A 20162-nucleotide genomic window follows, 5' to 3' on the forward strand; every position below is an offset into this window, starting at 1 on the left:
CCGGTCCCCCGCCATGGCTAAGTTTTGCTTTTGAGCGACTGGCCAGTAGGAGATTTTCTTCGCCGCGGCGGGGGACCAGCAGATCGTACAGAGACAGCGTAGGCACAGGGCGGCTGCAGGAGCTGGTGGAAGTCCCAGGTAAGTGAAACTTTTTTGTTTGAAACCGGCTTATGTTTCCTTTAGAGAACCCGAGGTGTATTTTTTTTAAATCTGATTAGGAAACATAGGCATGTTCTGTGCACAATGACATGCCTCTGTGTCCTTCTATTGCCGCCTCCAGTCCCACCCGGCTCTGCTGTCCTCCCCCCCCCCCCCCCCCCCTTAAAAATAGCACCAGGCTAGCGACAATCTTGTTGCGAGCCTTGTTTTTACCTGCATATTGTCAATCAGCACCGCTGCCCCACCTCCTCTATTGCAGGGCTCCCTCGCATGTGTCCCCTCGTTCCCCGCCTCCGTAAGCTTCCTCCAATCGGAAGCTAAGCCGCGACCCAGGAGTAATTCCTGGGTCGCGTCAATTTATGGCCTGAATTTGGAAATTGTAGTTGAAGTGAGGTTGACCTGAAACTCAGACTGTTTAACTTGTCGTATTGAGATCAAACTGACAACAAAAGCCCATGTGCACTAGCCCTGCTCTAGTCACATAATGTGTTAGTCCTGGAAAGAGTAAATGGTTTCTTAGAATGTCAGAATGACCGTTTATTTCCATGGATTGTAAATTGGGATTTAGAATCCAGTCCTCGGTCACGTTTGAAATCTGTATCCCTGTTTGTGCAGGAAGCATACAATTAGAAACATTCCATTTTATTGTTTATAGAGTCATAACTGGCTGATGACAGTTCTAGACTGGCTGATTTAAAAGGTCATGTTATTTTTAGGTATTTATGGTCTTTAGTGCGCACATATATTCAGCCTTACAAATACTTTACATGTTTTGTACATAAACTATAGCACCAAAAGGCATTTCCAGCTAACTAGATAAAAGCACAATTGAAAAACATACATGTGAACTTTCTACCCACTGCAAGAGTAATTTTATTAATAATCTTGAAAGACAAAAAATATTAAGAGCCTAAGTAGTGCAATATGTCGATTCAATTGATGTATTTAGTGTTTAGAGGATATACTCACAAATCTGTGTTACCACTGGTAACCACAGTGATAGCAGATGGAGAGATTAGACCCAACCCCCCTAAGTCTGTCGCTGTCCGTAGAAGTAGGAAAAAGGGGTAATACCCATCCATCCAGGGTGGACTCATGAGATAAACACATTTATGAACATAGGCGCCAGGTGAGAATAAAATTATTAAAAACTGTTTAAAAAGGGAGGGTAGTGTTAGACTACAGAGGAGCTCATACAATACAATACAATACAATACAATAGCATTTGTAAAGTGCTTTTCTCCCATAGGACTCAAAGCGCATAGCTGTGTCTCAGATTAATACAGGGTTGCAGGCTGGGTTGTGTTACAGAGGAGATAGTCAGATGTTCATGAATGCCAGACGGAAGAGGTAGGTTTTCAGTTTAGACTTTAATGCTTCCAGGGATGGAGCTGTCCTGATTGGGTGTGGCAGGGAGTTCCAAAGTGTAGGGGCAGCATGACAAAAGGCTCTGTCTCCAAAGGTTTTGAGGTGGACTCTGGGGGTGACCAAGGTGTTACGTCCTTTTGATCGAAGATTGTGGGGGTGTGATGTAGTTGCAACAAGTCCTTAAGGTATCCAGGGCCAAGATTGTGCAAGGATTTGAATGTCAGTAAGCCAATCTTAAACAGAATTCTCCATTTTATCGGTAGCCAGTGTAGTGAGCTCAGGGTTGGTGTTATGTGGCAATGGCGGGGTTGGCTCGTTAACAGCCTGCGGCGGCATTCTGTACTAATTGCAGGCGGCGTAAGTCTTTCTTATGCAGGCCTGTGTAGAGGACGTTGCAGTAGTCTAACCTTGATGTGACGAAGGCATGAACTAGGGTTGGAAGATCCTCTGAAGGAATTAGGTGTTTAATCCTTGCAATATTCCTTAGGTGAAAGAAGGAATGTTTCACAACAGCTGAGATTTGATTCCTGAAGCTTAATTTCCCATCAATCAGTACTCCCAGGCTGCGCACACAGTCTGAGTTGTTCAGGTCTGAGCTCCCTATCCTTAGCGGTGTTGGTTGAGACTTGGGCTGCTTTGCTGTTGAGCCCTGGCCCTCGATAACAAGAACCTCAGTTTTGTCAGCATTAAGTTTTAGCCAATTATTATTCATCCACTCCTGAAGCTCAGCTAAGCATGCGTTTATTTGTGGAGTAGGGTCTGTGACGTCAGGTTTGAATGACAAATATAGCTGGGTGTCATCAGCATAGCAATGATATGTCAGGCCATGTTTTTGTATGATTTCTCCAAGTGGCAGCATGTATATGGTGAACAGTATACCTGTCTGGACTTTGAGAAGCTGCTTGTATGGCCTGATGAAGCAGGATGTTAAACGTGAAACGTATTGCAATATTGTGGAGTATCATTGATTAAAGAGAACCTGAGGTGAAAGGAATATTTATTTATTTCCTTGTAAGTAATGTCAGTTGACTGGTAGCCCTGTTTATGTTTTGGAATACACAGTGTCTGAGTCAAAACTCTCGAACTAGCTAACTGAAGCCCAGCTAGACCTGTACCAATTTGCCTATAGGGCAAATAGTTGTAGACAATTTTTCAATACGATAACCATGGCGCCCCAACAGTAACAGAATGCAGTGCAGCTGTGTGAGGACGAATCCTTACATCCAAACAGTCTAATATGTACAGTAAACACAGCGCAGACGTGCTCTTCTGTATGAGTAGTACACTCCTCCACTCCTCCACCTGTATGCACTCAGAGTGCAAATAGAGCAAACAGGGAGGCTTTTAGTGGAATATACAAAGATTTTTATTGTTGGATAAAAGGTACATGCTAGCAGTTCGAGTAGAGGCACTTACTTCATGAGGGTCCTAATCCACTTAGGACCCTCCCTGGCTGGTAGCGCTTCCCACTGGTAGTGGTACTCTGGCCCCTCAAATCGACCCTGCCGCTTAGTTGCCCGCTCCTGTCCCGACTAGTTTCGGCTATTGCCGTCTTCAGGGGATAAACAGGAGTGGGTAGACTCACATCATCACCATGTGAGTCTACCCGCTCCTGTTTAACCCCTGAAGACGGCAAAGTCTCCCTGTTTACTCTATTTGCACTCTTAGTGCATACAGGTGGAGGAGTGGAGGAGTGTACTACTCATACAGAAGAGCACGTCTGCGCTGTGTTTACTGTACACTATAGGGCAAATAGGTCAACAGACGATGCCATTAACATCTGCCTGGAACTCGCCAACAATCACCTTGACAAACCAAATTCATATGCCAGGGTCCTCCTCCTCGACTTCAGCTCGGCGTTTAATACCATTAGCCCCCATATAATACAAGAGAATCTGGCTGAGCTCGGGGTCCACCCCACCCTTCAACTGTGGATCAAGGACTTCCTTACTAACAGATCTCAGGTTGTCAAGCTGGGCTCCACCTCCTCGCAACCAAGGATCACCAACACAGGGGCCCCACAAGGCTGCGTCTTGTCACCATACCTGTTCTCCCTGTACACGAACAACTGCAGATCCTCAGCGAATTCTGTCAAGGTAATAAAATTTGCAGATGACACCACCATAGTCGGCCTGATCTTCAACAATGACGAACAGGTGCAGGGAGAACAAGCTGGTCCTCAACATTGCAAAAACCGTTGAGACTATCATCGACTTTAGGAAGCACGCCCCCACCCCGCCTCCACTGCACACTGGAGGGATGGTGGTAGAAAGAGTGCCCGGTGTACGCCTCCTGGGCACCACCATCTCCAATACCCTGAAGTGGAAGGCAAACACCGTCTCCACCCAGAGGAAAGCCCAGCAGAGGCTTTACTTCGCCAACTGAGGAAGTTCGGCATGTCCCCAAAACTCCTGAGGAGCTTCTATACCGCAACCATTGAATCTGTCCTCTGCTCCTCCATCCTTGTCTGGTATGCTGGCTCCACCGATAGCGACAGACGCAAACTACAGAGGGTCATCAGGTCAGCAGAAAGGATCATTGGAAACCAACTCCCTGCCCTGGACTCCCTCTATAAGGCCAGACTACGCTCCAGAACACTGTAGATTGCAAACAATCCCTCCCAAACGATTGCTTAATAAACTGCGAATTTGCTGTACTATTCAATTGTAAAAATCGCATCGAAAGATCGCTTTTGCTGAAAAAATTGTGTTAAATGAGCTTAAAAACCAACTCAAATGCAAAAATGAAGGAGGAAGTGGCGGTCTTACCTCCCTCAAGCAGACACGACAACGACTGTGATTCAGACAGTCAAACACATTTATTAGAAACTCCCCCCCCCCCCCCCCCCAAAAAAAAATTTGCAACGCGGTTCACAGGCTCATCAGGCAATACAGGGAGGAGCATCAAGCGATCTGCACAAGGATTCAAGTTAAGCACCTCTGTGTTGCTTAACTTGAATCCTTGTGCAGATCGCTTGATACTCCTCCCTGTATTGCCTGATGAGGCGGGATTGAGCCTGCGAAACGCGTTACAAAAATTTTGGGGGGGGGGGAGTTTCTATTAAATGTGTTTGACTGTCTGAATCACAGTCATTGTGTCTGCTTGAGGGAGGTAAGATCACCACTTCCTCCTTCATTTTTGCCATTTGTTTGTTTTTAAGCTCATTTAATCTAATTTTATACTTTTGGTGCCTCTGTTCATTGTATACAATTTGGAAAGGGTGCTCAACTGGTCTCCAACAATGGCTTCCGTGTTGTGTGTGGCTGCAGCCCTCACCACAGCACTCGGCTCGTCACAAGGTGCTAGAGCAGTCACATGAGGCATTGCATTGTATAAAGCATAACCGAGAATCCCTGAGGCATTCAGCGAGCATCCCTGACAGCCAGCATGATATGGTGCCAGCTGAGTATATTTTTTGCTTTTGGTGCAGAGCTTTAAGACTTGTTGAAGGCATGTTTATTAGACACCAAATTTAAAACGTAAAGTGGTAGTGTCACCATAAAAATCAAATTTCAACAGCAAGTGGTCTGAGTGTAGTAAGTGATAAAGATGCTAATCCTGCATTCAAAACTTTCAAAACTTTTTCTGCTGTTATGATTTGGAGTTATCACATACTGAAGGAGCACTGGCCGTTTAGTAGTCAGTGCGAAACAGTTGCATGCTGGAAGTTCTTTTTATCTATAATATATTCCTCCTCTTCCCTTTATTTCCCTGCTTAGCTACTTATTTGAAACCTGATCCCCTACTCGTGTTTACAAGCAAGGCTGAGGTGACTCAGCGATTGGAGGAGAAAAGAAAAAAGTAAATGGCAGAAATGACATCAGGATTTAGCCTAAACTGTGGGCAAAAGACATGGCCCCCACCAGGAACAGAATTCTCTTAATTTACTTTATAAAATTCACTGAAACGTGGACAGTACAATGCATGTGTTATGCAAGCAGATCAAGTATATATCTACTTACGGTTTATATGTGTTTTTTCCCCCTGGCATTGTATGGCTAATCCTACTGCTTTAAAGTGTACCTAAACCAATGACATTTACTTACCCTTGCCCCTCCCCCCCCCCTCTGCCGCCATCCTGTGCCCGCGCTGGTCCTCCCAGAACCTCCATTCTCCTGCCGCGGCTAAGTTTTGTTCTTCACTGACTGGGAGTCGGCGGGCCACTGCACCTGCGCAGCCCTCGCCACACGTAGTTTAGCACCCATTCCTGTCCACAATATGCAGGACTCTATTGCGGGCGGGAATGCGTGGTAAACTATGCGTGGCGAGGGCCGCGCAGGTGCAGTGGCCCGCCGACTCCTAGTCAGTGAAGAACGAAACTTATCCGTAGCGGGAAGATGTGGGAATCTAGAGGACCAGCGGGGGCACAAGACTGCTGCGGGGGGGGGGGGGGGATGATTTGGTCTTAGGGGGCAAGGGGTCATCGAAGCCCCAGGTAAGTAAATGTCATTAGTTTAAGTTCACTTTAAAGAAAACCTTAACTGAGAGGGATATGGATGTTTTTCCTTTCAAACAACACCAGTTGCTTGTCAATCCTGCTGATCTCTGCTGCAGTAGTATCTGGATATCATACCTAAAACAAGCATGCAGCTAATCCAGTCTGACTTCAGTCAGAGCACCTGATCTGCATGCTTGTTGAGGGGCTGTGGCTAAAAGTATTAGAGACACAGGAGCAGCAGGAGAGTCAGGTAAACTGGTATTATTTTAAAAGGAAAAATCCATATCCTTCTCAGTTTAGGTTCCCTTTAATAGACACTGAATAAGGAACACACACCAGTTTCTTCTCCCTTCCAGGCCAGAATTTTTCAGGTGTGGAATGCAGGGTCGGATACATTTTTAATATGGTGAGTATAAGAACTGAGCCAGCTGGAAATGATATGAGACTGCTTCCCTGACAATAAGTGCTGTTTCACGCTGGTGGCGATTGGGCTGAGATTGCTGTTCCTCCATTTAGGAGCATTCATGCTGCAGCTTAAAGAGACACTGAAGCGAAAAAAAAAATATGATAGAATGAATTGGTTGTGTACTACGAATAATTACTAGAAGATTAGCAGCAAGGAAAATATTCTCATATTTTTATTTTCAGGTATAGTGTTTTTTCTAACATTGCATCATTCTCTAATATGTGCAGATTACACAACACTCAGCATTCAAAATGAGTCTTTCAGAGCAGTCTGTGAACTAATGACCTCTCCTCTGGCAGAGAAAAAGAAAACAGTTGAGATCATAAAAGTCAGATAACAGCCCTCTCCACGACTTTGAAAGCCTAGAGATTAATGGCTTTTTTGCATAGAGATAACAACTGGAGTTTCTTAACTCTTCCTGTACTGGAAACAATTAGACTGATGTATCTGATCTTAATGTTTTATTTCTTAGCTGTACTACACATACAAATCATAATATCATAATTTTTTTTTCGCTTCAGTGTCTCTTTAACAGTTGTGATTTTTTTCGATGTGAAACAGCCCTGATAGAAAACTCAAGTTAGGTGCCAGTTATGGCTACCTGGCTCCTGGGATTTGTCCAGCTCTGAGACAACAGAACTTTATGTGCAACTTCTGCATTCTACAAGGTAATTAGACTGTACTGCTTTCACATAGGCTGAAATCCAGTAACATGTTATTACATGTAATAGTCTTAAGTCTGAGACGTGTTATGGCAGTGTTTCTTAAACCTATTACAGGCTATACCCAATATAAAGCACAATGTTTGCAAAGTACCACCTGCTGGGGGTAACATCATAGAATATTTGTTAATATACTCCATAAGACTCGGTTCACACTGCCAGGCGAAACAGCTTGTTTTTCCGGGTTGCATCAGAACACAAAATCGGACAGTAAACTGATATACATAGGCTCTGCTTACATTGTCAATAGGAACACAAAGTCCTGCAGGATTTTTCGGGACCTGCACAATTTTTCAGGCTGTGGATTGCCAACTAAGTGGATGCCAATAGAATCAATGGAAGCATTTGAGAATGAACAGTGGCCCTTATCATTAGGCTGGTCCCTGCATACGATATGCTCACCTGTCCTGTGGATTCAGATCCACTGCCGCTGCTGTCACTGCCAGCCCACTGTAGGGCTGGGATACAGATCAGAGTCCCAGCAGAAGCATGAGGCTCCCCATTGGCTTGCAACAGACCAATGGGAATCTTCTCTCCCGAGAGATGATTCTCACTGGTTCACTGAATGGTTGTCTAATGAGAAGCCTCACTAGTGAAGGGAGGGTTCCCATTGGTCTGTAGCGATCCAAAGAGGAGCCCAATTTGCTTCTGCCAGCGCTCTGATCTTTATACTGGTGCTTCTCCCCTGCAGTTGACTGCGCTGGCATTGCCAGCTGTGAATGGCGGCGGGTGTGTGGCGACATGAGTAGATCTGATGCACGGGGGATGCGACGGACCACAGCGTATCCTAAGAGGATATTCTTTAACGCGCCGTTGTGCATCTGGCGTAGTGTGAACTGAGCCTAATGGTGTGTGATTAGCTTTGTGAATGATTGGCTGCTGTAATCACATGACAAATGAATGTGATGCAGCCTTGTCACTGTCCCCCCCTCTGTTTTCATTTATAAGCGGAAAGAGATGGTATGGAATTGGCAGGAAAAACAATCTATGATTTAGTAAAACATTAGTAAAACCAAGAAAGGTTAGATAAACTGGGTTTATTTAGTCTAGAGAAAAGACGCCTTAGAGGAGATCTAATTAACATGTATAAATGCATCAGAGGGCAATATAATAGCTTGGCGGATGAGCTTTTTGTACCTAGGCCTTCTCAAAGGACTAGAGGACATGATCTGCGCATGGAGGAAAAACGTTTTAGCCATTTATTTAGGAAAGGGTTCTGTACAGTAAGAGTGATTAAGATGTGGAATGCATTGCCACAGGAAGTCGTTATGGCAAACTCTATACCTGCATTTAAAGGGGGCTTAGATGCTTTCCTTGAGTTGAATGACATCCATGGCTACAATTACTAGGTAAGGCAGAATGATGTTGATCCAGGGATTTTATCTGATTGCCATCTGGAGTTGGGAAGGAATTTTTCCCTTTTGGGGCTAATTGGACCATGCCTTGTGGGGGGTTTTTTCGCCTTCCTCTGGATCAACAGGGATATGTGAGGGAGCAGGCTGGAGTTGTACTTTGTACTGGTTGAACTCGATGGACGTATGACTTTTTTCAACCAAAATAACTATGTAACTATGTAACTATTATAAAAAAAACTCTTTTTATAAATAAAAAAAATAAGGAAAAATACATTTATCAAAAAGTAGATCCATTAAATCCATTTACAGATTAAATCAAACGCCTATAGCAGTATTTATATCATTTTTATTTTTTAAATGTCACCAAAATGCATTAATTTCAAAGAAATGCATTTTTTCATGCTTATTTGGGGACATTGTAATTAACTTATCATGCAGAGCCTCAGCAAATTTGTCATTCCAGATATTGTAGCTATCAAAATAGGAAAGGGGTACGGGATATCACCCTAATAGGCTCGTCTCACCCATGAATATCCACATACAACCAACAGAGTATGGGGAGCTCAGAGCTAGTGAAAAAATATAAATTTTATTCTTAAATATATGGCAAGATTCCACAACCTGACAACTGACAAACAAACATATACCCTCCCAATAAAAACACAAGGACCTAAACAACCCTCCGGGCCGCCCGATAGTCTCGGGGAATAATGGTCCCATAAAATTGGCCACTTATGTTGCTCTTAAGGTTAAGAGTATTGTCACAAAATTACCCTCCTTTGTTATGGACACTGGGGACGTACTGGCTGGCATCAGGGACGTGCAGGTTGGGATGGACTGGCTGCTTGTGGGGCTTGATGTTGAGTCCCTTTTTACTTCCATTCCTAATGATAAGGGATTAGAGGCTTTTGAATTTTTTCTAAATGGCCATTATGAAGGCCATGAGGCCCATGCTGATTTTGTTTTGGATGCTATGAGACTGATCCTTGAGAACAATTTTTTTGAATTTGGAGGCTCTATCTATAGGCAGAAGAGGGGTGTGACCATGGGGGCGGCGTGCTCCCCGTCCTACGCATGCCTTCACCTTGGTTTTTGGGAGCAGGAGGTGGTGAGGTCCATGCGTGGGTACGTGGAGCACGTCGCCCTCTGGATTCGTTACGTGGACGATGTGTTCATGCTATGGAAGGGGACTGAACTAGATTTAAAGCTGTTTGTCTCCGAATTGAATGTTAATAACAGAAATATCTTCCTAACATACACTTGTGATACAAAAGAAATCCCCTTCTTGGACTTGACCATAAAAAAAGAGGGTACTACCTTGGTTACCAGTACATACAGAAAGCCTACGGCAGGGAATACCCTCTTGGCCGCCGGAAGCTCTCATCTACCCGCACAAAAATGGGCAGTGCCCACTGGCCAGTTCCTGCGGCTACGCAGGAACTGTAGCAATCTTGAGGATTTTGAAAAAGAGGCGGGGGATTTGAGAGCTAGATTGCGGTCAAGGGGTTACCCAAATAGGATTATTATTACTGCATACAAGAGGGCCTTGGCCAGAAATAGAAATGATCTTCTTGGCATGAGGAGGGGCCCTATACAGAATGAACGTAAGGTTGGTGACGATGTTCCGCGGATTGTTACTCCATACAGTGCTCACTTCATGGAAATAAAACAGATCCTACAGAGGCACTGGCATTTGCTTCTGAGGGACCAAATCATGGCCAAGGTTGTGGGCGAGTACCCACATATGGCCGCTAAAAGAGGTACCAATTTAAATGACCTTTTGGTCAGAAGTGAATTTGGGTGGAGTGACAGTTCTGGTGGAACCAAGGGCAATAAAGGCATGCATAAATGCCTGGATTGTGATGTATGTAGATATGTTCATAAAAGTAATCAATTTTTTAATCATGATAGATCAAAATCGTTTCTTGTCAATGATCGTATAACTTGTAATACCACTCGTGTTGTGTATCAAATTAGATGCCCTTGTGACTTAATATACATTGGGAAAACCTATAGATCTCTGAATACACGTATAGGTGAACATATTAGCAATATCAGAAGTACCACCATAGACCAAAAGAAATTAAATCCTCTGGCCTTACACTTCAGATCTGTTCATAATTCCGATGTGGCCGGTTTGAGGTTTATGGGGATTTACAAACTGAATATCAGCCCTCGTCGTGGGGATTACGATAGACAATTATTAAGAAAGGAGTCTATGTGGATATACAAATGTGGGAGTTTACATCCCCAGGGCCTAAACAAAGACTTAAACATTAAATCCTTCCTCTGAAGATAACCGCTCTCTGGCTTTAAAAAGTCTTGCGATGTACTAATTGTTTTTGGCCACATGATGGCGACTGATGAATTTTTATGGCTCTTTTAAGTCGCATGAGATGTATTCAAGAAGTGGGCGTTCCCTGTGGGTATAAGAAGCCATGCCGCGCCCCCCCCACGTCACGTCTGACGAAGTCACGTGGGTCGTGACGAAACGCGTCACGTGAGACGCTTACAGATGCGGAAGTGTGACTGAGGATCGCCGCCCGTGCCTCCGCTACTCTTCCTCCCCCCTCGCACATAGGAACCGCTTGATGCGTTCCCTCGCTCTTGCTCCCGAGCACATCCTGGCCAACCACAACAGACCAAACCATTGGAGGAGGTTCTCCTGCGACGTATGATCCACGCCATCTATAGCCATCCGTATAGGTCACGTGAGTGCCAGAATACAAGCATGTCAGTGCTATGGGGGTTGAGGTTAGACACCTAAGGTGTCTGTAATGAGGGCGTAAGCGGACTTTGCAGAGGCGTGTATACACCACTATACACACGGGCTGGTGCACAACTAAATCTCCGATCAAGTTCCGTTATTTGTTGGGATGCAGCTGTTTTCCTGGGCCTGAAGAAATTTGCATGCATGCGTATTTTTGATTAGATAGGAGTGCACTCCAATCCATACGCTCTTTCCCAGATGTCAGTTGGCTCCTTTGTGTTTTTATTGGGAGGGTATATGTTTGTTTGTCAGTTGTCAGGTTGTGGAATCTTGCCATATATTTAAGAATAAAATTTATATTTTTTCACTAGCTCTGAGCTCCCCATACTCTCTGTTGGTCATTCCAGATATTGGGAGAAACAGAAGCATATGTTTAAAGTTGTATAAGATACTGTTAACAAAATTGTAGTAGTAGAAACTGAAGGGCTTTATTTATTTATTTATTTATTTCTCATGCGCAATCTCCCTGAGGCTCTAGAGCTCACGTGTAGCACCCATGACAAAGAAACTAAACCTGGTAAAATATTCAAAAACTCATTCATTCCCTTTCTTACGAGCTGAGTGAACCAGTCGCGGACTTCAAAAAGGCCGCCATCGTCACCACCCATCTTGAAAAGTTTCCCCCCTCTCATATATTAATGTGCCACAAACAGGAAGTTAATATCTCCAACCATTCCCATTTTATTAGGGTGTATCCATATAAATGGCCCACCCTGTACATCACACTGACATGTCTGCTGTGCATACCGCACTTCAGAGTTAACATTTTAGCTCTTGCATTGAAAATAAGAATGAGACTTCAGTAAAGTTATATATACTATTTCCACTGGCTGCATTTACAATACATTTCTGCAGTGTTGCGCTTTAAAAAACGCGTTCTCATTCACTCGAAGGAGAATTTTTGCAACTTGGAATAATAGCGGTAAGATCGAGTACATTTTCAAGTAAATTAAAATGGTTTTTTTTAAATACATACACATGCAAACACTGTGGAAACGCAATGCAAGTGCAGCCAGTGGAAACGGTGCCTAATATTTTAAGCAATAGACCCTGAACAAGTGTGCAGATCAGATGTTTCTGACAAGATTAGCTGCATGCTTGTGCCAGGTGTGTGATTCAGACACTACTGCAACCAAAGAGATCAGCAGGACTGCCGGGCAACTGGCATTATTTAAAAAATAAATATGGCAGCCACCATGTCCCTGTCACTTCAGGTGTCCTTTGAGTTTATTTTCTGTTCAAGTTTGCTTGAACCGGAGGTGTTTTTAAAAAAACCCTTCACTCTACCTAACCTAGATAGAGTGAAGCCTCCGGATAGTCTAAAGGGTGGACCCTCTGAACAAGTCCAGCGGACTTGGCCATGCTCCACGCCCTGTACCAGTGCAGCCGTATTGCGCCTGTGGGGAGTGCAGCTGCACCTGCGCAGTAAGCCTCTCATCCCATGGCGTCTCACTCAAATGTGTTTCTGCTAGCGAACCGAAAAGCATTTGGCAGCCCTTTCCGTTGTTCATTATTTCCATCGCATTTTTGACCCCTGCAGGAGGACACAGAAGCGCAACACTAACGGTACCCATATGCGGTACAATTATTATTTTATTTTTTTTATCAGAAAAATTTAATCGATTATACCATTTGGTTGAATCGTTTTTAAAATAATTTTTGAGCCACCACACACGAACATTTGATTTTGAAAAATTATGGAATATGAAGAAAAAGTTGGCTTATCTAATAGTATTTAATAACTAGTTGACATAAGCCTGTTTAAAATATGGGCTCTAGGTCTCTTCACGTGCCACCGCCGCCAGTCAGTGCGTGCGCGCCCCCGCCCGTCCGCCCTGCTCCCTGGCCCGTCCTCCTGTCCCAACAGTTGACTGTACTGCGCACATGCGCAGTACAAAAAAACCACGGACACACAGACAGGGAAAGAGGATGACGCAGGGACAGTTAGGTTTTATTGTATAGGATACAACTTACCATACACTATACAATTTCACAAACCATCACCCAGATTTTTACATAGTAGAAGCAGTAAAGTGTTGTACCATGTTAGCCATGAGTAAAGCAGCCCATACACTCAGCCGATTTTCTGGCCGACCGATCGATCGCGATCGATCGATCGATCGCAAATCGGTTGGCCAATCGACCGATCGACGGCCGATTTCGATCGATTTCGATGGATTTCCATCGAACTAGCAGGGTGGAAAATTTAGGTCGATCTGATGAGATTGCTTATCAGTTTGCATTGGCCTTAATGGAAATCTGATGGCAAAAAATGCCATCAGATCGAATTTCAACAGATTTCAAACTGAAATCTATTGGAATTCTATCCTGGTAAAAAATGTTCTAAAAACGCATCAGATAGATCATCAGATGCATTTCTTATCTGTCTGCTGCCAATCTGACGAGTGTATGGGCACCTTTAAAGCAAGAAGTTTTGGCTGGCTTTAAATGCCACAATTCTCTTAAGCTTAGAATTAATGGTGCATGTAACCAGGCCAGTTACCATTTGAATTCGGAATTTACGATGTCTCTTCATCACCAGAGTCTGCTTTATGTCATGTTGAGGATTCTATTGATCTTATCAATTTAGATAGGATGCCTGGGAAAGCCTCCTCAGTAACAGTTAAGGCATCTAATTACATTTATGTTTGCTAAAGAATGTTTCTCCTCTGTATGTCAGTGTATATAAGCTGTGTTTTTCAGTTCTGGTCAGGAACCAGTCCGACGAAGGCTTTTTATAAGTCGAAAGCTCACTGTTTATCCATCTCTAAGTTAGCCAATAAATGGTATCATCCTGATTCAAAACTTCCAGATTTTTACAACATGGTTGATCAGATTTTTATTGAAAAAAACATAATAATCTCAGTTTAGATTTTTAAAAAAATCAAAAGTTTTATTGTAATTTGTATGGGCGCCATCCTGGAAGCTACATCGCCAGAGCACCCACACACACAATGGGAAAAATCAGGATTGAGGGGCTTGTGCACACCTAGAGCACTTATGAGCGCTTTTCAAAATACTAGCGCAAAATACTTTTTGCAAAAACGCGGGTCCTGCAGCATTTCTGAGGTGATTCAGCTGTAATGTTAAGTATAGAACAGTGGAAAATGGCTCTAAAAAGCGATTGAATAAAGCGATTTTCCAAGCGTTTTTTAATCAAAAGCTGTACACTTCCAGCTGTACTGTACAAAAAAAAATGCTACACCAAAACGCTCCAAAAATACATAAATACAAAATTTCTAGGCACATGCCTAGAACTGTTAAGAAAAATCACTTCTAAAAGCGCTGAGCGTTTGCGATTACACTAGCGCTTTTAGGTGTGCACTGACCCTGATACGCACTATTTGCACAAAGGACAGCACTTAAAGAGGAACTCCGGTGAAAATAATGTAATAAAAAAAGTGCTTCGTTTTTACAATAATTATGTATAAATGATTTAGTCAGTGTTTGCACATTGTAAAATATTTTAAATCCCTGATTTACATTCTGACATTTATTACATGGTGACATTTTTACTGTTGGCAGGTGATGTAGCTGCTGCATGCTTTTTTGGCAGTTGGAAACAGCTGTAAACTGCTATTTCCCACAATGCAGTAAGGTTCACAGACAGGAAACTGCCAAGAGTATGTACGTTTCTTGTGGGAGGGGTTTCACCACACCATCAGCCATACAGCGCCCCCTGATGGTCTGTTTGTGAAAAGGAATAGATTTCTCATGTAAAAGGGGGTATCGGCTGCTGATTGGGATAAAGTTAAAGCGGAGATGAAAAACTAACTATAACAAGTAACTTGTCTATATATCTTATCTAAAGTTAAGACAGTTTACACAGCAAATATAGCTGCAAACAGCTTTAATAGAAAATGATTATTTCTTCCTGCGATACAATGACAGTAACCATGTTGTTTGTAAACATTACACAGAGGCAGGCTTATCTGTATCTTGATCACTAAGCCTGTGAAAAAAACCTAATTTCCCCCTCCTCCGCTCTGCCTCTGAAATCAATGGCTAGTAACACCTCCTCCTCCTCCTGCCCAGACTGAGCTCCCATGAGCCCTAGCTACTGCCAAGGCTCTCTGAAAACCTGTGGGCGTGGTTTATTTAGTTTATAGGGAATTAGAGTATTAAAACAAAAACAAAAAAGTATTTGGCTTGAGGAATGCCCTATAAACAATAGGAAAGGAACACAATTATGCAATGAGTAAAAGTTCACCTCGGATCCACTTTAAATTTTTGGTCGGAGTTTCTCTTTAAGCTATGAGCACCGCAGCCGTCGTTTAACACTGGAGCACCTGTGTGAGACAGCCCTCACATTCAGATTTTTGTAGTATTTTCAGAGGCGCCAGCAGAATAAAAATTAATAGTCTATTAAAACCAAATAAAAAATTGGGGGACTGGGGTGGATCCATCTCCCCAATATATATATGTGACACAACCACCATATATGGTATCCAGAAAAATATATATTTATAACCAGTACTCCACATAAAATTATGCAACGCGTGCAGCGCCTCTGATTACCTTATATTAACAATAATACACTATTGGGGGCTCTCGATTGTTCGTTCTTTTTGTCTTTCTACTCACATTCAGATGTTGATGTATACAGTTTAGTTCTGATTCTTGGCAGAGCCACACATGAAAGCTAATTCTATTAGAAAAAAGTTTTGCTAATAAGAATACAAAAAAACGCACTCAATCTTTTCTGAAGCTGTGTAAATGATATGGATCACTGTTCCCAGTGCAACTGTATTACAACCCTTCTGATTGTCATGTGATGCCTTCTGCTCACGATCTTTTGTTATTTTTTTTTTTTTTTTCCCCCTGCTGTATTTCAGTGTTAGAGATCTGTGCTGAGGCTGATAATACTGATGGCAGTGTACTGTTTGCAGGAGGGGCTAGCACAGAGCAGCCATGTGAGCATGGCTATAATATAACACCACAGCAGTATATCATTTTTTGTGGGAGTGGCCAGCCCCAGCCGAGCTGTATGAGTTCTCCTGTGATGTGAGTGCTGATAGAGAACCGCTCACAAAGCACAGAATGTATTGCTGTCCAGCTCTCTACACCTGTGAAGTGTAACCACTGCCTGGGTTCTGCAGAACAGGTCAGTGGGGAGGATAAAGCAACAAATGATTATTGTGTGCATATATTATACTTGTATGGGGGTTTTTTTTGTACCACTTAAAGAGAACCCAAAGCTGTCGTATGTATGATTAACCAAGGAACTCTGAGGCATTCAGTGAGCATCCCTCACGGCCAGCATGGGACGATGGCAGCTGTGTATTTCATACAGCTTTTTGGTTTTGGTGCAGAGCTACGTTAAAGTACACCTGAACTGAGAGGGATATGGAGGCTGCCATATGTGTTTCCTTTTATACAATACTAGTTGCCTGGCAGTCCTGCTGATCTCTTTGGCTGCAGTAGTGTTGGGATCTCACAACTGAAACACGCATGTGACTAATCTGGGCAGACTTCAGTCAAAGCACCTGATCTACATGCTTGTTCAGGGTCTATGGCTAAAAAGTGTTAAACCAGAGACGTCCTAAAAGAAAGATTTGATACTTACTCAGGGCTTCCTCCAGCCCCATAAGCACCGCTGAGTCCCTCGCCATCTTCCCATGTGCCCTGCTTTCAGCCGCAATCAGCCTTGGTAACTGGCTAAGTCGCATCCTTCGGGGTCTTCTGCATGCACAAAAGACCCTGACTGTCGCGACTTAGCCAGTTACCAAATCCCTGATGCAAAATCTGGTTCCCGTGAAAACGTGTATTTTACTGAAAGTTTACAAGGTATATGTAATAGTGATTGACCTGTTCTAATTGTGCCAACTTAAATGATCAGATTGATTATGTAGATTGTTACATATACAGCCCCCAGACGAGGTTTGTGCAGGGTTGAATTTCTGGAAAAGTCACAAAGGCACATGCTTTAGGCAACTGAACATGGAAGGTGAGTTTCTGCATTAAAGACTGCTCTATATGGAAATTACACAGTTTTTCCACGGTATTGTGATAGCTGTGCAGGTGCCACCAACTCATGGCTGCCAAGCCTAACTTGGAAAGTGGCATTCAGCTGCTTGTTTTTGTTTTGCTAGGCCCGTTAGTATTGTATTCATAGCAGGAAGCCTTCTCCATCATCCCCTCTGTAGTACAGTACATGCTGCTCCAGGGATCATAGATTTCAGTGTAAGCCGCACACAGCTTATGGTTTGCGGTCTGTCATGCTCGCCTGCCTGAAGCTAGCGAACCCTGGATATTTTTAAGACTTGGCATGGATAGCTGTCTATTGCATTGCCACGTTTTACAAAGAGAAGTTACTTGCAGATGTTACAGACAGCAGCAGAGGAGCTATGAGTCAGAGCTGTCAGATGTGTTCAGTGAATGTCATCAAAGCAAGGTTTGTCATGTTAGTGTACTTGCTTGACAGGCATTTTACCCTAAGGCTGGCAGCAGGATTGCGTTTTTGTGATTAGTATATTTTTATTTTTTTGAACATATGGTGATTTTGCGTCAGTGTTTTTTGGTTTCTTGCAAGACAGGCTGTTTAGTGCAGTATTACAGTATTGTACTTTGTTAGCCATTAGTAGGAGGAAGAGAGATGTTACAGTTTAACCAAATTTCCATGATATAGCCGATATAAACATGATACAGCATACATTACACAACAGAATCACTGCTTATAGCTGCTAATCATGGCAAATAACATTGTCTATGGTGGAGCCCTTTTTACACAGATGGCTCTTGGGCCCTTTTCAAATCATACCATCCAGGGGTAGTTCTGAAACACAAAGTTTTTAGAAATCACCAACTTTTTGAGCAAGAGGTTACTCCTAGTGATGGCCCTAAATGTCAATCTCCGATTCCGACCAAATTCCACAGAAATCTGAATTTCCGATTTTCTGCTGAATGGATTTTTTTTGGGGGGGGGGTGGGGGGGGAGGTGGGAGGGGACTAGTAATTTTTGTCAACAAACTTAGTTGTAAATTTTTTGCGGACGTAGGCTGCTGTGGGTTTCCAATTTACAAACGCAGTACACTTCCACATTCTCCGATTGGCCTGATACTTCAGACTCGTGATTGACCTAAAAATTCTGCGGTACTCCAATTTCCACAATACAGTATCCTTTCTCTAATTGGTCCAATACTTTCGAAGTCTTGTGATTGGACTAAAATTTCGGAGTCTCAATAATGTGCAATTCTGATTTCCGCACTTCAGTTTATTTTTTTCTGTTTGGAATTCTGCAGAATTCAGAAGCTCATCCCTACTCCCATATTGCATCACTTGAGATCAGTAAGTGAAAATCATTCTTGTGTGTCCTTAAAGCCAGTCATAAACCCAGATCCACTGGTGAGGAGCATGTCTCTAGCCCATTCGTTTTACAGAACCATGCAGTACAACTTGCTGACAGCTGTTTCAGGCTATGTTCCTAAAGTCATGCATCATGGGCCTAAAATCTCAGTGTCTCGATAATGAGTAGAGATGTACAAGTGTGTATGGCACTTGACGCCAAACCCGCAAGCGATCTGCGGGATGGATCTATCCAACCCCAGTGACGCCGATTCCCCCTGCCGATTCCATTGTTTGCGCTGCCCCCATCCCCCACACACTGCTCGTTATCCTTTCGTTATCCCCACGAATAACGCAGCGCGTTGTCAACTGACACGCGTGTGTGCAGGCCGGCCCAGTGATGTCACCCATGGGGATCAGCTCCTGATCCCCGATGAGCTACAACAGTTGGGCATGTGTACGAATATCAGATGTCCTTTTCAGTGGCAGTTGCTCCTATAGTTAACGTTTTCTTTTTCAAATGCTCATCTCCACCTAATCCTAACTCTAGATTCTCCAGACCTATCTCGTACAATAAAATCTGTACACATATGTCTTGATTGTTTTGAGCCCAGGGGTAATGCACCCTGGCAAATTGCTTGCTGGGAGTGTCCAGTGCATGCAATTCAACAAATGAACTCCAGGAACAGGAAATAACTCAGGAGCATCAATAACCCAGGAGCATCAATATGGTATAGTATTTTTAGGTAGTGAGAAGGAAGGTCACAACAAATTCTAACAGCTGGGTTGCTAACAGGCATGTGGAGAATATTTATTGGACACTTAAGAAATATTGACCAACAGATTAGAAATACTTTGAACGAATTGTTTAGTAAGCTCTTATGTTACTTGAGAGAGGTAAGATTGTACAAGAAAGATGGTGCTGTACATGGCCAGCTCGGAGTATACTCAGTGGTTTAGTAATAGGGGATGCAGAGGTTGCAATTGCATCGGGACCATTGGACCAGAGGGGCTCCGGAGGGCCCTCCCTCAACCACAGTATTAGCTCTTTATTGGTCCTGCACTTTGAGTCCGCCAGGAGAAAAGCGCGATATAAATGTTCTGTCTTTGTTTGTTTGTTAATAATCACTTCTGTAGATGCTTTGAATAGTAGTAATCATTAACAAACTGTTCCCCATCCCTTTCTTGCACCTCTGACACTGTGTTGTCCTTGGCAGGTTTGGTGCCCTGTATGAAGTGCTATGTATATAGTGCTTGGGGGTCCCAAATGTAAAACTTGCACTGGGGCCCATAGCTCCTTAGCTATGACACTGAGTATACTGCAACTAATTTATAGCCCATCAGAAAGTATGGCACCCAAACATCTGCGCCAAGAAAGTGATTTGTCCTAATGAGGTGTTTAACCTTTCCTATATGGACTTCTAGAGATGTAGCTGTGTTTTCAGTCACCAAGTCAGAACAATTAATGGTTTTCCAAGCCTCTAACATTGCATCTGGAACTAAAATAATTGTATTGCAGGAATTGGGGTTTAAAGTATGGTAGATCTAAATTCCTCTTTTTCTTTTCTCTATAGCAGGTGTCAGCAGGGCTATTGCATTA

General features: G+C 43.3%; 1 protein-coding gene across 3 annotated transcripts in view; it reads left to right on the forward strand.

Moving 5' to 3' along the window:
* The window catches only part of SLC35E2B (solute carrier family 35 member E2B), a 102300-nt gene that overhangs the window by 36392 nt on the left and 45746 nt on the right, over positions 1–20162 (forward strand). Inside the window, exon 2 of one of the 3 annotated variants that reach the window (XM_068240566.1) lies at positions 6993–7099. The exons of the other annotated variants lie outside the window; for them this stretch is intronic. The gene's annotated coding sequence lies outside the window, so the exon portion shown is untranslated. The remainder of the gene's footprint in view (positions 1–6992; positions 7100–20162) is intronic. 3 annotated transcript variants of the gene reach the window in all.

This window comes from Hyperolius riggenbachi, chromosome 6, assembly GCF_040937935.1.
Source record: "Hyperolius riggenbachi isolate aHypRig1 chromosome 6, aHypRig1.pri, whole genome shotgun sequence".
Classification (NCBI taxonomy): Eukaryota; Metazoa; Chordata; class Amphibia; order Anura; family Hyperoliidae; genus Hyperolius; species Hyperolius riggenbachi.